The sequence below is a fragment of the Bos indicus genome, chromosome 4 (genome assembly GCF_029378745.1).
Source record: "Bos indicus isolate NIAB-ARS_2022 breed Sahiwal x Tharparkar chromosome 4, NIAB-ARS_B.indTharparkar_mat_pri_1.0, whole genome shotgun sequence".
Taxonomy (NCBI): Eukaryota; Metazoa; Chordata; class Mammalia; order Artiodactyla; family Bovidae; genus Bos; species Bos indicus.
Window position 1 is genome coordinate 95,308,688 of NC_091763.1, and position 16,257 is coordinate 95,324,944.

The 16,257-nt window shown below is 41.2% G+C and overlaps 1 protein-coding gene across 5 annotated transcripts in view; it reads left to right on the forward strand.

The window, feature by feature from the left end:
• Positions 1–16,257, forward strand: part of MKLN1 (muskelin 1) — a 391,490-nt gene that overhangs the window by 88,626 nt on the left and 286,607 nt on the right. Inside the window, exon 2 of one of the 5 annotated variants that reach the window (XM_070787315.1) lies at positions 1,790–1,896. The exons of the other annotated variants lie outside the window; for them this stretch is intronic. The gene's annotated coding sequence lies outside the window, so the exon portion shown is untranslated. The remainder of the gene's footprint in view (positions 1–1,789; positions 1,897–16,257) is intronic. 5 annotated transcript variants of the gene reach the window in all.

Genomic DNA, 16,257 nt, shown 5'->3' on the forward strand with positions numbered 1-16,257 from the left:
GAAGACACAGGAGGAAAGAGACTGGGTGAAAGAAATTAGTGTTTCTTATTAATTATGATGTCTTTAAATCATAACACATTTTATATTCCTTAACAAAGTGATTTTGCTCTATAAGGGATAACTCTAAGGATGCTAATTATATGTTACAGATGTTATTTTTATTGCTAAAATTTCCACTTATAAATCTTCCTCCTCATTTATTCATTCATTCAGAAATAGTCAATGAGAGTCTACCATGTACCTTGATCTACAGGCTAGGACTGTAGCAGTGAACACAACAGACAAGGTGTCTGCTCTCACGAAGCTGATATTCTAGTTGTGGAGGAGTTGGAAAATGAATAAATAGCTGTATTTCATGACATGTTACCTAAAGCTGCTGCTGCTGCTCCTGCTGCTGCTAAGTCGCTTCAGTCGTGTCTGACTCTGTGCGACCCATAGACGGCAGCCCACCAGGCTCCCCCGTCCCTGGGATTCTCCAGGCAAGAACACTGGAGTAGGTTGCCATTTCCTTCTCCAATGCGTGAAAGTGAAAAGTGAAAGTGAAGTTGCTCAGTCATGTCCAACTCTTAGGGACCCCATGGACTGCAGCCTACCAGGCTCCTCCGTCCATGGGATTTTCCAGGCAAGAGTACTGGAGTGCGTTGCCACTGCCTTCTCGGATACGTAAAGAGGCAAACTAAATAATGTTAGATAGTGACAGGTGCATTACAGAGAAACAAGATAAGATGAAGTGAGAGATGACTAGAGGACTATTTTGGTTTGTATGTCCAGGGAAGACCTCTCTGAAAAGATGACATTTGAGCAGTGATCTAAAATGACAAGGAGGAGGACTTCCCTGGTGGCCCAGTGATTAAGACCCTGATGCAGGGGACATGGGTTTGATCCCTGGTTGGGGAAGTTCCACATATCACGTGGCCAAAAAAATTATTAATAAATTTTTTTAAAATTATAAGGAGGAGCTGATGGTGAAAAGATCAGAATGAAGAGCATCCTAGATAGAGAGAATGGATTGTTCAAAAGCCCCCAAGGTGGTAAAGAATTTGAGTTTTATACCTATGGCTGATTCATGTTGGAGGTTTGACAGAAAACAACAAAATTCTGTAAAGCAATTACCCTTCAATTAAAAATAAATTAATAATAAAAAAAAGAAAGCCTAGATGACCGGAACTCAGTGGCAAACAGAAAAGTGGTTACAAGATGCAGGTGGATAGGTAGATAGAGCCTAGATCTTACAGGCACGGGAGATCAAAGGAAGGAATTTGGATTTTAGGTGAAATGGGAAGCCAATAGGAAGTTTCATGCAAGGCAGCGATTTTCTGTGTGGGCAATGAATTGTAGAGGGCAAGAATGAAAGCTCAGAGATCTTTAGGAGGCAGCTGAAGTAATTCAGGTGAACAGTGGTGCTAGGAACAGGATGGAAGCAGTGAGGAAGGGAAGAATACAGAGGATTAAAGGTATATATGGGAAGCAGAGTCAACAGAGCTTTCTGATTGTTTGCATATTGGACATGAAAGAAAGGAATCAAAGTTCTGTCTTCTATTATTGGCTTGGGCACAAATGGATGATGATGATATTTAGTGAGATAGGTCAGCTAGGAATGAGAAGTGTGGCATACTGTGTTGATTTCCTCCCCAATAACCATTCCTCTCTTCCTCCTTGCTAACAGAGCCCTGACTCTTGAGAATGACAAGATGTCCAGCTTCAAGTGATGAATCATGAGTGGTGTAATTCAATCGTAATAATCCCATTTTCTTTTGCTAGATATTCAATTCCCACATCTTTGTTGCAGCTAGGGGTGATTCGCTTCTGGCTAATGAGACCAAAGTGAAAGCCTTCTGGGAATAGATATGGCTATTTGAACACCATCACAATGCCTGGAGTCACAGCAGACTTCTAGTGAGTACAAGACAAAAGACTTGATGTTAAGGATGGTGAATTAGGAAAAAATACTGGGTCCTTGATGGTAGAATTGAGCAGTTGAGTTTGAGATGTCTGTTAGATATCTATATGAATGTAACTGTGCAATTCCTTGCCTTATACAAGGAATAAAGTTTTCTAGACATTTTTATCTTTTCATATTATTATAACACTAGAATACAGGAGAGGATAAATATGAAAGTGAATGAAGTTGCAGTGACCATGTGGGAGGTCAAATCAAAAGCCGACCATCAGTGAATTTGGAGATTGGGATTGATATATATATACTACTATGTACTCTTGCCTGGAAAATCCCATGGATGGAGGAGCCTGGTAGGTTCCAGTCCATGGGGTCTCTAAGAGTTGGACAGGACTGAGCTACTTCACTTTCACTTTTCACTTTCATGCATTGGAGAAGGAAATGGCAACCCACTCCAGTGTTCTTGCCTGGAGAATCCCAGGGACAGGGAAGCCTGGTGGGCTGCCATCTATGGGGTCGCACAGAGTCGGACATGACTGAAGCGACTTAGCAGCAGCAGCAGCAGCATGTATAAAATAGATAACTAATGAGAACCTACTGTATAGCATAGGGGCAGGGTAGAAAGAAGGTACAATCTGTTTGTAGGATATATATTAAGTTAACCTCAAAAATACATTCCAGATACTTCTCTGGTGGTCCGGTGGGTAAGACTCCATGCTTGCAGTGCAGGGGGCATGGGTTTGATCTCTGGCCAGAGAAATAAGATCCCACATGCCCCACAGTGCGGCCAAAAAAAATTTTTTTAAGTGCATTCCAATATACAGTTGGTGAAGACAAATACTGATTCCACTTGTCTGAGGTACCTAGACTAGTTAAATTCATAAAGTCAGAAAGTACATTGGTAGATGCCAGGGGCTGGGATGGGGTGTGGTGGGGATGGGGAATGGGGATTTAGTGTTTAAGGGGGACAGTTTCAGCTTAGGAAAGTGAAAAATTTGGGAGATGGATGATGGTGAGAGTTGCAGAACAATGTGAATGTACTTAGTGCCACTGAACTGTACAGTTAAATATGATTAAAATAGTATTTTTATTTGTGACTTTTATCACAATAAAACAAATTTTTAAAAACACTGACCATCAATATAGAAAATTCCCTCTTTTAGCACTGATGGTTAGCAAGGTAGAAGCTGCTAAAACAGGAAAGCTGGGATGATGAAAAAAGCTCAGTTTGAGGAGCAGTGAGGTTCCTGCATTTCCCAGTACTTTCTGTCACATTGGTGGAGAAACGTTGCCCTAGATTAGATCACATATTACTATTAAGATACTTTCTTACTTCTACATCACAGTTTTCATGTATATCTTTCTTCTCTCTTCTGAATATAACAAATAGCCTCACAAAAATGTCCCCAGTCACTTAGCCAAGTAAAGAAAAGTAGGCCAAATGGAGCTTTTAGCACAATTTCTGGTTGCTGATACAAATCAGCATCTACAAACCCAATAGTACGTATTTCCATTACAGCTATCATCCAGACTAGATGTCTAGTTTTTTAGATTAAAAGTTTACCAACACACATATTTTTTTCCCTAAACATTTTACTGCATGCTGGATGGTTTGGACTATATCTAGAGAAAAGAAAAGTCAATTTTTTATTTTTTTGCCAGTGGCCCATCAAAAAATAGCTATCGATTTTGTTTGTGTGTGTGTGGACAAGCAACCAAGTCTGCAAAATTGACCTCACAGGGTATCGTATATTCTGCCCATATTGTGAGTCTGTGTTCTCTTGAGGCTAATTGGCTCATCATATTCTGCTTTCGTGTCCCCTCGTTTATCACCGTGCTTGGGATTTTTACCTCTACACCTTTCATTTTGTTTTTCCATAATTTATTACAACCAACTCTTGTATTTTTTTTTCAACGGTTTTGAATCTGCATTAATTTTTGAGTCCCTGGAGGAACATTATGTTCCCAAACATTATGTTCTGCACTCTCACGCTCATATCACTTTGTGTAGTGCCAGACACCTCCTGGGATCTCAAGAAATGTTGTTTCTTTTTAAAAGACAGGAGATTACTCTGCGATGCCCATAAAATATCTTTCTCAGTTGAGTTGCTCTCACTGTTTATTTATCTCTAGTGGCTTAGGTAAAAATATTGGTTAATAGAAAGAACCCAAGTCTTTGGAGAAGCTTTGCTAATCTCTCCTCATCTCTGTAAAAGCAAGAGGTGGATATTGACCAGTTTTTACACGATTGTTGGAAAGAGATTACGAAAAGCGTTAGGAATAAGAAATTTTCGTTAAAAATATGAAATGTTAGGGAGATGACAGTATCATTCATACTGAGCAGACCTCAGCGCAAGTGAACCTCACTCCTTTGATAGATGCTTTTCATCGTTGTTACAAAGAATGGCTGTCCAGCAAGATTCCCTCTGCTTGTAGCCACTACTGCAGACTGTCAGAACCGCCTTCCAAATACTCAACACCCGCTTGTACCCACAGTATTTCCTCTTCCCTCAGCTTCTTAGTTTTATCTCAAACACTTCAATGTCTTCCTAACAAGGCATATTTGAAACTACCTCTGAGTGCTTCTACGGTTGTTTGAGGGAGAGAAATAGGACCATGGACAGAGGTTAGCCTTCCAATTACTGGCGCAGCAGGAAAGCCAGCTCTCTTCCTGCCAAGTGTCCCTGGGAAAGGGTCTTTAAATGAATAGATTCTTCTTTATTCAGGGTTCACTTTCCCCTTCTATCACTTTCCTTTGGCATAACATAGTTTGTTCTGGAAACACTGGCTCCCTCCACCATCTCCATGCTTCTGGAAAATAATACTCACTCATTCTTGCAAACACATCTCATAACATATTTCAAAATGTTATCATTATAAAATATTTCAAACCAACAGAAAAACAGTGAACATAGTTGAACAAACACCTATGTATATAACACTCAACAAATCAAAATTTGCCTTATTTGCTTTAGGGTTTTTTGTTTTTTATAAAAAGTTTTATAAGTACAACTTTAAGCCAGATCCCATTCATTTCTCTATCTTTCTCCTTTCCTCTTTTCTCCAAAGTATCACTATCATGAAGTTTACTATGAATCATTCCTATGCATGTTTTGTAATTTTCTGTTATATGTATATATTCATAAACAAATACAGTATTGCTTTGTATTTGTAAAATGTCAAGGACTACTAATATCACTCTGTACATAACCTTTTGCAATGCTTTTTTAGTTATCATTATTTTTTAGATTTATTCATGTTGCCACCTGAGGAACTAACTCATTAATTATAACTGTTGTGCATTATTCCTTTGTTTGAATATATACAAGTTACTTATCCATCCTTCTGCATTACTGACATGTAGGTTATTTTGTTTGTTATTATTGTTGTTTGCTATGACAAACAATGCTGCAACTGATGTTCAAATACCAGCCTCCTGGTGTACAAACACCAAGTGAAAGTTTTTCTAGGCCAGGATTTTTCAACCTTGACATTATTGACATTTTGGACTGGATAATTCTATGTTGTGGAGTAGGACATTAAGCAGCTTCCCTTTTCTGCATGCATGCTCAGTCACTTTAGTCGTGTCTGACTCTTTGTGACCCTATGAACTGTAGCCCATCAGGCTCCTCTGTCCATGGGACTCTCCAGGCAACAATTCTAGAGTGGGTTGCCGTGCCCTCCTTCAGGGGATCTTCCTGACCCAGGGATCGAACCTGTGTCTCCTGCACTGGCAGATGGGTTTTTTACCACTAGCGCCACCTGGGAAGCCCCAGCCTCCCTCTAACCACTAGTTACAAGTAGCACTCTGAGGTGTGACAACCCGAAATATCCTCAAACATCGGGAAATTGATCCTAGTTGAGAACACTAATCTAGGCAACGTACCTAAGAGGAATTTCTGGGTCTTAGGATTTCTACTAACCATCATTTTGGTTTCTAAGAATCTTGTTTCCCCATCATGCTAACTTTTGGTATTTTCAGAATTAAAATTTTTGCCTACTTACAGGTACTAAATAGTAACTTTTTATTATTTTATTTCATTTTCCCTTAGTTTCTAGTGAGACTTCACATCTTATATGTCTATTGACCATTAGTTTTTCTTCTGTTAATTAGCCTATTTAACTCCTTTGCCAAATTTTCTCTCTAGGTGTTTCTTTTTCTTTTTGCTTTGTAGGAGTTCTTTATAATTTTTGAATACTAATACCTTGATTGTTTTATGTCTGGGAAAATATCTTTTCCTAGTCTAAGACTCTTTTCACTTTGCTAATAAATTCTTATTTTAATTCAGTAAAATGTACCAACTTTTTCCTTTATATTTTACGCTTTAATAAATTTTCTAACCCAAGGGTGTAAAGATAATCTCTTTTATTTTTCTATAGAAGTTTAAAAATTGACAATTCACATTTAGGTCTTTAAACCAACTTAAACTTCTTATGATATGAAATAGAAAATATGCATATAATTATTCCAACACATATTTCTTAAATAGTTCATCTTTTCACTGTTGGTTTATTATACCACCTCTGATTTTAAATTCAGGTATTTGGTAAGACAATCCCCCTGACTTATTCTTTTTCAAAATTGCCTTGGGTATTTTGGTTGGTTATCTGACCAAAGAATATTGTTTCTTTCTCCTTTCTAACTTGAACCTAAATTGTTTTCAGATGTCTCTGAGCCTTATCTTTATCTTATAGTACTCAGTTTAAGTCCACTAAAGTAATTTCATTCCATGGGCATTGGTTTGGCCATAAGCATATGCATCTCTAGCTAATGAGACCTATGTGAAATTGTACTATAGTGGAGATGGGATGGGGTAGGTAAGTTTTCTTCTTGCTTAAAAAGGTACATAAGAAAAAGATTTGCCGTTCCTATCTGTATATAGATTTGGAGGAAAATGTAGTGTCCGTTACTATGGCAGCTGTCTGGCCACTCTGAAGGGATAAGTATAACCCTGCACACTGAGAATGGCTAAGTAGACAGATGAAAAGCTTCCAGTTTCCCATGATGTCACTGTGGTGCTGAATTATCCAATACTGAAAACACTTACCAGTAGACATCCTGTGATGTGAAATAATAAACCTCTTAGTTTGTAAGCCACTTTGTTTTATGTTCTTTTCCTTGCAGCCAAAGGAATCCCCAAGTGCTATAATAACTTTGACCCCTAACTCTAACACATGAATTTTGTGATCATTGTTCTGTGCTATGTAAGCAGGTTGGGATTTTTTTAAATTGGGTTTGCACTGAAATTAAAAGTTAACTTTAGGAGAACTGACATCTTCATTATAATGAATATTGGAATTCATGAATATTGTATGTCTCCACTTATTTAAATCTTAACTTTTCCCACAAATCTTCCATACATAAATCCATATTTTGTTATAGTTATTCCTAAGCACTTTATTAGTATTAAGAATGGAGTCTTTCATTTAATATTGAATATTATATTAGATAAATATTGAGATGCTGCTGCTGCTGCTAAGTTTATTCTTTTCCCTTACTGTGTTGATAGAGATGTCATAGGTTAGTCTTGGAGATCTATGGTTGCTTGATCCAGCTTCCTATCATGTGTCCTATATTCCTGCCCCATTATTCTTTCATGAAAGGCCTGCCACTAGGCTGCTGCTGCTAAGTCACTACAGTTGTGTCTGACTCTGTGCAATCCCATAGATGGAAGCCCACCAGGCTCCCCCGTCCCTGGGATTCTCCAGGCAAGAACACTGGAGTGGGTTGCCATTTCCTTCTCCAATGAGTGAAAGTGAAAAGTGAAAATGAAGTCACTCAGTCATGTCCGACTCTTAGCGACCCCAAGGACTGCAGCCTACCAGGCTCCTCTGTCCATGGGATTTTCCAGGCAAGAGTACTGGAGTGGGATGCCATTGCCTTCTCCTGCCACTAGGCAGTGGTCAGCTTTTTTTAGCCTCTTTCATAAACTAATTTGTGAGTATGGGGGTGGGGTTCTCAGTGTAGTGCATAGCTTCAAGCAGTGAATCTGGTCTGGTTCTCACGCTCTTCCATCACCCCATGCATGTCACCTTCAGTCTCCCTTTCCTGTAGAAGATGCCCCTTTAGAGCATCTTCTGCATCCTTTAACACCTGGAGCCCAACAGGCACATCATTAGTCCCATTCATTACTTTGCATGTCTGGTCCATAGAAAAAGTTTACACTTGGGGCCAACTGTGTCTTTAATTTTTCTCTTTTACATTTTAAAAAACACCACTTTATTTTTGGAGCTGAGCAAGTACCTCAAAGATTTGTGTACAACAATGCTACTTTGACCAGGAATCATAATTCTAAATGTCTATTTTGAAAAGGATTACAGAACTAGCTTCTAAATCTGTTGATACTACATATAGTAATTATCAGCAAATACAATGCTACTCAGAATGTTCGCAGTATCTTTTAACTCCTCATGTTTTGTAAATGTTAAGAGTTGTGTCTGTGTTTGTCATGTGGGTTATGGAGAATGAAGGTAAATACTATTTTCTACACCTGAGAAAACTGGGCCTTTTACTTAATCGTGGCCAAGAATAACCACACATAACCACAAGGCAGAGTTCCTCCAGAGGCAGGGCTGTGCTTTGTTCATGCTGTATCTTGTACTAAATGACCCTCGATGCAAGGTTTTGAACTGAGAAAACCAAACTCTAGGCCCATGCCCAGCTCTATTCCGCAGGATGTCCCCTGAATTGGGGTTCCCTGTAGCTCAGTTGGTAAAGAATCCACCTCCAATGCAGGAGACCCTGGTTCGATTCCTGGGTCAGGAAGATCCCCTGGAGAAGGGATAGGTTACCCATTCCAGTATTCTTGGGCTTCCCTTGTGGTTCAGCGGGTAAAGAATCTGCCTGCAATACGGGAGACCTGGGTTCGATCCCTGGGTTGGGAAGATCCCCTGGAGAAGGGAATGGCTACCCACTCCAGTATTCTGGCCTGGAGAATTCCACGGACTGTATAGTCCATGGGGTTGCAAAGAATCGGACACAACTGAGTGACTGTCACTTTCACTTTCCCCTGAATTAAGGATATCCATAGTGAGGTCCTCAAGATCCATGCAGAGCTATGACTTGAGGAAAAGAAAGAAAAGGAAGGCGAAAAATAAGAGCAGCAAGAGCTGATTTCAAACAAAGTGACTGAGAAGGAATTGTTAGTAGCATTTCATCTAGAAAGTGAATTTTGATTGAGCTTTATATTTTTTAATACTAACCCCCTTATATAAGCTAGCTTAGTATGTAAATATAATCAAAATAGCAGTCATTAAAATTGCAAAACTTATTTATTAAGATATGTAAAACAGCCAGCTGCAGCAGTAGTGACTAAGAAGTGTAAAAATAAATTATTTTGTTCAACAAATATTCATTGAGTTCCTACTATGTGCCAGCACTATATAGAAGTTGGAGTACAAAGATAAGCAACACAGGTCCTTGTGCTGCTACCCATCTATTTGGGCGAACTAATGGGCAAATAATCCAAATATGATGGAATAAGCTCCTTAAAAGAGTGTTAATTCAAAGAGATATTTTACACCCATGTTCAGAGCAGCATTATTCTTAATAGCCAAGAGGTGGAAGCAACACAAATATTCATCAACAGATGAATGAATAAACAAAATGTGGTCTACACATACAATGGAATATTATCCAGTCTTATAAAAGAAGGAAATTTCAGCACATGCTAAGCATGGATGAACCTTGAGGACATTATGCTAAGTGAAATAAGCCAGTCACAAAAAGGAATATGCTATATGGTTCCACTTATATGAGGAATCTAGAAAAATCAAATTCATAAAAACAGAAAGTATAATAGAATGTTGGTCGCCCCAGCCTAGGGGGAAAGAGAAATGGGAATTGTTTGATGGGCATAGAGTTTTAGTTTCTACAAGATAGAAAAATTCCAGAGGGTATTTGCACCACAGTGTCACTATTGAACTGCTGCTGCTGCTGCTAAATCGCTTCAGTCGTGTCCGACTCTGTGCGACCCCATAGAGGGCAGCCCACCAGGCTCCCCCGTCCCTGGGATTCTCCAGGCAAGAACACTGGAGTGGGTTGCCATTTCCTTCTCCAATGCATGAAAGTGAAAAGTGAAAGTGAAGTCGCTCAGTCGTGTCCAACTCTTAGCGACCCCATGGACTGCAGCCCACCAGACACCTCCATCCACGAGATTTTCCAGGCAAGAGTGGGGTGCCATTGCCTTCTCCATCACTATTGACCTATACACTTTAAAAGAGTTAAGATGGTAAATTTTATGTTATGTGTAATTTACTATGACTTTTTAAAAAGCAAAAAAAAAAAAAAAAAAGTGTTAGCTTTAAGAGGACAGGGGCATGTTTTGTTCACTCTCAAATTTCTAGCATCTAGCAGAATGCCTGATACATAGTAGGCACTTGACAAATATTTGACCTTCCTCTAGTTTCTCCTCCCCATTCAACATCCTACACAACCCACAAAAGCCAAGTCATCTGTGAGCCAACTCAGCAAACAAAGGCACCTCTCTACTTTGGGCCCGGAAGGGAAAGAATTTCAAATATTTGTGATTTGGTATTTGTTGTAGTCACACCAACTATTCTTTACTTCTCCATTATGCTTATCTGAACTTTTCTGACAGTTAAATTTCCTAACGATAGATACTGTTTTGACTTCACAAAACAGACTTGTGGTAGACTTTGTTAAGAAAAAAAAGTGGACGGAAGTCTGTGAGCTGAAATCACTATTAGGCCGTGGTACAAATGGCTGTGAGGCCGCGCCTGCCAGTCACAGAGGAAGGGTGAGGTAATTAGCATGTATTTGCAGTTCTGCTGCCTCTGCCCTCCCTTCACTGGCTCCCTCTGATTCTAGTTCGCTCAGTGTATTCTCTGGGGTTTGTTGTTTTTCACTTGGTCAAAAATAGACAAAAAAAGTTTCCTTGCAGTTAACTACTGCTTTTCTACTTTTTCCCGTGTGTGGTGGGTTTCCCCTCTCCGTGATCCTTCTTCCTGCCTCCTGCTCATCGTTTCTCTGCTTTTCTTACTTTTCTCAACTAGGGCTTTTCCTTGAGTTCTGTCACCCTGGCTTGGGGCAGCATTTAGTGACAGCACAAGCATGAAGCCTGCCAAGGGCTTGAGGGGTTTGCACTGAGGAATTCCTATTTCTGGCCATCTCGGCCCTGGGTGGGCACAAGGTGAGAAGTGCCTCCGCCTAGTGCTGGAGGGGAAGCTGGAGGTGAAAAGTTCCAGGGTATCTTTCTTCTGTCTCCTCCAGCTGATACGGTGGGAAGGAAAGTGCAGGCCAGAGCCAGCCAAAGGCCTTCTTGAAGACAGGGTCAATCATAGAACCAGCTGAGGTTTTCAGTCCTAGAGATTTGATGGCATTACTTTTTACATGTAACACATAAACAGTTCTTGCTGCAACAAACACTGTTCTAAGTGCTTTTAAGCATTTGCTCATTTAACCCTTTAAATACCAACTCATTTAATCCTTATAACAACCCTGTAAACTGAGAACTACTATTAGCTGAAGTTTTATGGATGAGGAAACTAAGGCCCAGAGAGGTTAAGTGACTTGTCCAAAGTCACTAGAGTCTGAACCCAGAAAGCTCGGCTCCTGAATCTGGGCTTTTAACCACTATACTATGTTTCTTGTCTGGTTTATTTATAGTCCCCCAAGATTTCCTTTAGAAATCTCATGTGCGATTTTACAAAATACCTTCTCCAAGGTATAACACCCTCTGGTGGGTGCTGTGCAATGTATGAATCCCTTTGAAATTTCTTTGGAGCTCTTGGGATATCTGCTAGCAGCCGTGGATTCAGAGATTACATCCTACAGAAGACATCAGAATCAGACCTTCTCTCTCTCTAGGGATAAGGGTGCAAGAAAGCAATTTCTGCTCATACAGATTTTAAGAAATAAAAATTCAGCGTATGTTTAACAAAAGTAAAATATCACACTATGTTATAGGCTTCTTGTGAAGTGCCCCCAACACCTCACCCACACAAACATAAGCGAGACTCTCACCCCGGGATCTGTTTGTCTCCAGTCAGGTGGAGTTTGCAGGGAGCCATCCATACCTTCTCCACCAAGGCCCTTACAAACAGTATCATGAATTTTTTAGATGATTGGCTGGACTTGGGAGTGCAGCTCAGAGCTGTAGGACATAGCTTCCGGAGAGAGTAGCAAACTGGGCTGGAGAGAAGCCCACGACCTTGGCCTCTTTGCCCTGGGAGACTATGGCCAAGGCCTGAATATCTGCAAATCCTCTGATCTTCCCTATTGTCCTCTGGCTGTGCCCCAGATGTCTTTCCCTGCTAAGACCTGGGTTAGCAAAGAAGAAAATTTCACAAAAGATTAAGATGAGCTTGGCTTTCAGCTGCTGACTTACACTGAGATGCAGCTCTCAGTTGTCTTCTGGCCTCTTCCATGACTCCTGCCAGCTTCCCTGATCATAATTTCCGAGGCCCATTCTCTGTCTCCACAATCTTCGTCCTGGATCTTCATCCCACAGGGCCATAGTTCTAATCTGAATGGAATTGATAGAGAATTCCTGCTAAAAATATTAGCTGATTACATCTCAGGCAAGGGCTCTCTTCTACGTACTGCGTTTGCATCTTAATAAAGATATTCAAAACCAGAGAGTTACAAAACTCAAAGAAGTGAATATCTGGGGATAGATTGTCAAGCTCCTTTACGCAGATTGGTGGGGTCGGGGGTGCTTGTGTCTTGTAGGTCTCCCCACATTTTTTGTATATATATCTAAAACTGGCCCTAATGTTAATGCCAGGTCCACTGACATCTTCAAATCCAGAATAAAAACATTCACTTTGGAGCAGCAATATTTTTCTCTGATTTTGTTCTGAGGACTAACCAAATCCTAAGGCCCAGATCAGGGCATGCTCATGAGTTCAGTTTACTGGCAGCCGGAGCAGGGTCCTTTGTCAAGTGGGGTATTTCCTCTGACGTCACTGGACTGTTCATCAGCTCCAAGGTGGGTCTTTGCCAGGAAAACCTGAATTGAAGAGGAGGCTTGGCCTTCGGGGAAGGGAGCCTGTGTCCTGGCAGTGGGGTGTGTCTGCTCCAGGCAGGCCTCTCAGAGCTGCTGACTCCCTGGGTTAAAGCACTTTTGACTCAAAAGGGAAAAAAAAGGTATAAAGAGTAGGAGCTACTGCAGTCAGCTCTTACAGGGTGGCACTTGTGAGCTCGTGGGATGATGATAGCCCTAACCCTACCTGCCTACCCCAGCGGAGGCTGCTGTCTTCTCTGCTCACCCTCCTGTCAACTTCACTCCCCTCCCCCACCGCTTCTCTTCCTATTCTTCTGAAGAGCAGCTGCCTAGGTGACACCTTTTGTTTCCAAAACCTTCTTTGCAGTTCTTCCTCAACTCTTTTCTCAAAATATTCTCTTTCAATGCCAGACTGTTGGCATCCGTCTCCCCGTCTTGTGCAGACTGCCATCTCTGGCTCACCAAGGTTTTATAATTGCCTCTGGTTAAAGTTTAAATAGATGGGTTTCAGCCCAAGAGAAAAATGTAAACAAGAGCTTTCTGCAGTCTTTCAGAATTGCTGACTTCCAGTGCTTTTGAATTCTCTGCTAGGAAATTCATTCAGCTCCTCCCTCACTGAGGAACTGAGAACCGCCACTGGGCTTTCAGAGACATGAGAGGCACTCTGAAACCATTGAGAGGCTTTTAGATGATCTGACCTTTTCCTTTTAACTCAATTAAGCCATCAGGATCCAGTTCCCATTCTAGGATGTTTGTCTGGTATATTGAGGTGACAGGACAGTTAAGCAATCTTCACGGGCTGGCTTCTGACGAAGGAAAGGAAGTGAAGGGAATTTTTCCTTTGAGGGGGAGGAAGGGGTTATATTTGTTGCCCTGGGCCTTCTTGTTGACAAGTCTTAGGAATCAAAGGAATGGGACCACCTTTGGCCAGTGCAGAAGAGAGAGGGCAGATGGGGTTTGAACTGGTAATTCAGGTACATATCCTTTTATTTGCTGTTTTCTCAGAAGTAAGCAAGCCATTTTGTTGAATCTTGACTAAGAATATTGATTTTCTATATCTTTCTGCTTTGTGTACTTGTGATCTGGTGTCAGAATGGATTCAGCAATACTTTTGGATGTTTTAGTCAAGGATTTGGTTGCATCCTTGGCTTCCCCTAAACAAAAACCTTCAATAATTCCTCATTTCAAGTTCAGATTTCTATTCAAAGCCTTCTGTGGTCTGGCTGCAGACCACTTTCACCCTCCACCTCCAAACCACACCCTCCCCCTATACACCAACCTCAGTGAACTTGCCACCCAGCTCCTTTATATGTTCCCTTCCTTATTCTGTAGTACCCCAACACCGGCTGCATCCTCACTGGCCTCTTCAAAATGCTATCTTCCTGTGTTCTGTGGAACATTCCTCACCCTTCATGCATGAACAGAACCAACCACTCCTCCCTGCTGTTTTCAAGCGGCTCATGACACTTCCCTTCATTGGTGTTGTTCGGTCACTCAGTTGTGTCCGACTCTTTGCAACCCCAAGGACAGCAGCCAGGCTTGCCTGTCCTTCAGTATCTCCGTCCATTGAGTTGACGATGCCATCCAACTATCTCATCCTCTTTTGCCCCCTTCTCCTGCCCTCAATTTTTCCCAGCATCAGGGTCTTTTCCAATGAGTTGGCTCTTCACATCAGGTGGCCAAAGTATTAGACTTCAACTTCAGCATCGGTCCTTTTAATGAACATTCAGGGTTGATTTCCTTTAGGATTAACTAGTTGGATCTCCTTGCTGTCCAAGGGACTCTCAAGAGTCTTCTCCAACACCACAGTTCAAAAGCATCAATTCTTCAGCGTTCAGCCTTCTTTAGGGTCCAGCTCTCACATCCATACATGACTGTTGGAAGAATCATTTGATTAGATGGACTTTTGTCGGCAAAGTAATATCTCTGCTTTTCTAGTACGCTGTCTAGGTTTGTCATAGCTTTTCTCCAAGGAGCAAGTATCCTTTAATTTCGTGGCTACAGTCACTGTCTGCAGTGATTTTGGAGCCCAAGGAAATAAAGTCTGTTACTGTTCCCATTTTTCCCCCATCCCTTTGCCATGAAGTGATTTCATGGTCTACTGTTCAGCCCATGCGTGTGTCAGGTTCCTGCACTCGGTCCTCAGCTCCTTGAGTGGAGGATGGTTTATTGCAGCCCCCACACTGCCCTATGTGCTTCACTGTCAGTGCTCAATACATATTCAATCTTTATGTTTCAATCTCTCCGAAAAGGTAAAGTCAGTATTTTAAAAATTAGCTCTTGAGAGAAACCAACAGCAGGAAGGATTTTGGTGTCAGACAAATTTGGGTTCTAATCTAAACTGTGCTGAGTATTAATACCAAGATGGCTTCCCAATTTTTATCTGTTCCAAGCCTGACTTTCTTCACTTCTAAAATGAAGACAATAAGATCTCTCTGTGAGGATTAAAATGAGATCAGGCAAATAGAGAACCCAACACAGTTCTGTCTTATCCTTACCCTCCTTTGATGTTAAAATATTTAAGATGTTGAAACATTTTACTCTGGAATATGAATCGTATTCATCAGTTTAATACATGTGAGCCATTTTCTCATCACTGGCATAACCTTCCTTGATATAATACCTTCTTCTTACTTGCACTTGAAAGTTTTTCAAAGGCTTACCTTGTAAGTAGGATTGGACTTATCTGTTGTCACCCGAAAAATACTGGTACGGGACAATGATGAGGCAACTCATTGCTGAGTTATTTCCACATGTGCAGGGTCAACCTCACAGCATGACACTGGCCTCCTTCCTTCCAAAGTTAACTTTAAAGAGAATAAACACCATTAGGTGTCTCTTCTCTTTCCCCCTCCACCAAAAATCAGTTGCTACTTTCATCCATGGAAGAACAGCAGTGAATTCCATTCATCCATCCAACATTTATTCAATGCCTTCTATGTGCTGCTGCTGCTGCTAAGTCGCTTCAGTCGTGCGACCCCGGAGACAGCAGCCCACCAGGCTCCCCCGTCCCTGGGATTCTCCAGGCAAGAACACTGGAGTGGGTTGCCATTTCCTTCTCCAGTGCATGAAAGTGAAAAGTGAAAGTGAAGTCGCTCAGTCGTGTCCGACTCCTAGCGACCCCATGGACTGTAGCCCACCAGGCTCCTCGGTCCATGGGACTCTCCAGGCAAGAATACTGGAGTGGGGTGCCATTGCTATGTGCTAGGTACTGTGATAACAGATGAATCAGTCAGGGTCCGTGCCTTTAAGAGTTTCAGTCTATTGGGGTTTTTTGGAGGAAGATGAGCACCTAACTGAACAAGGATTGTTTGGTTAACAATCAGCTCAGCAGGAAAAGCTTCAGAAAGAGGTGATACCTCGAAAAATCAGTACATGGCTGTCAACAGACAG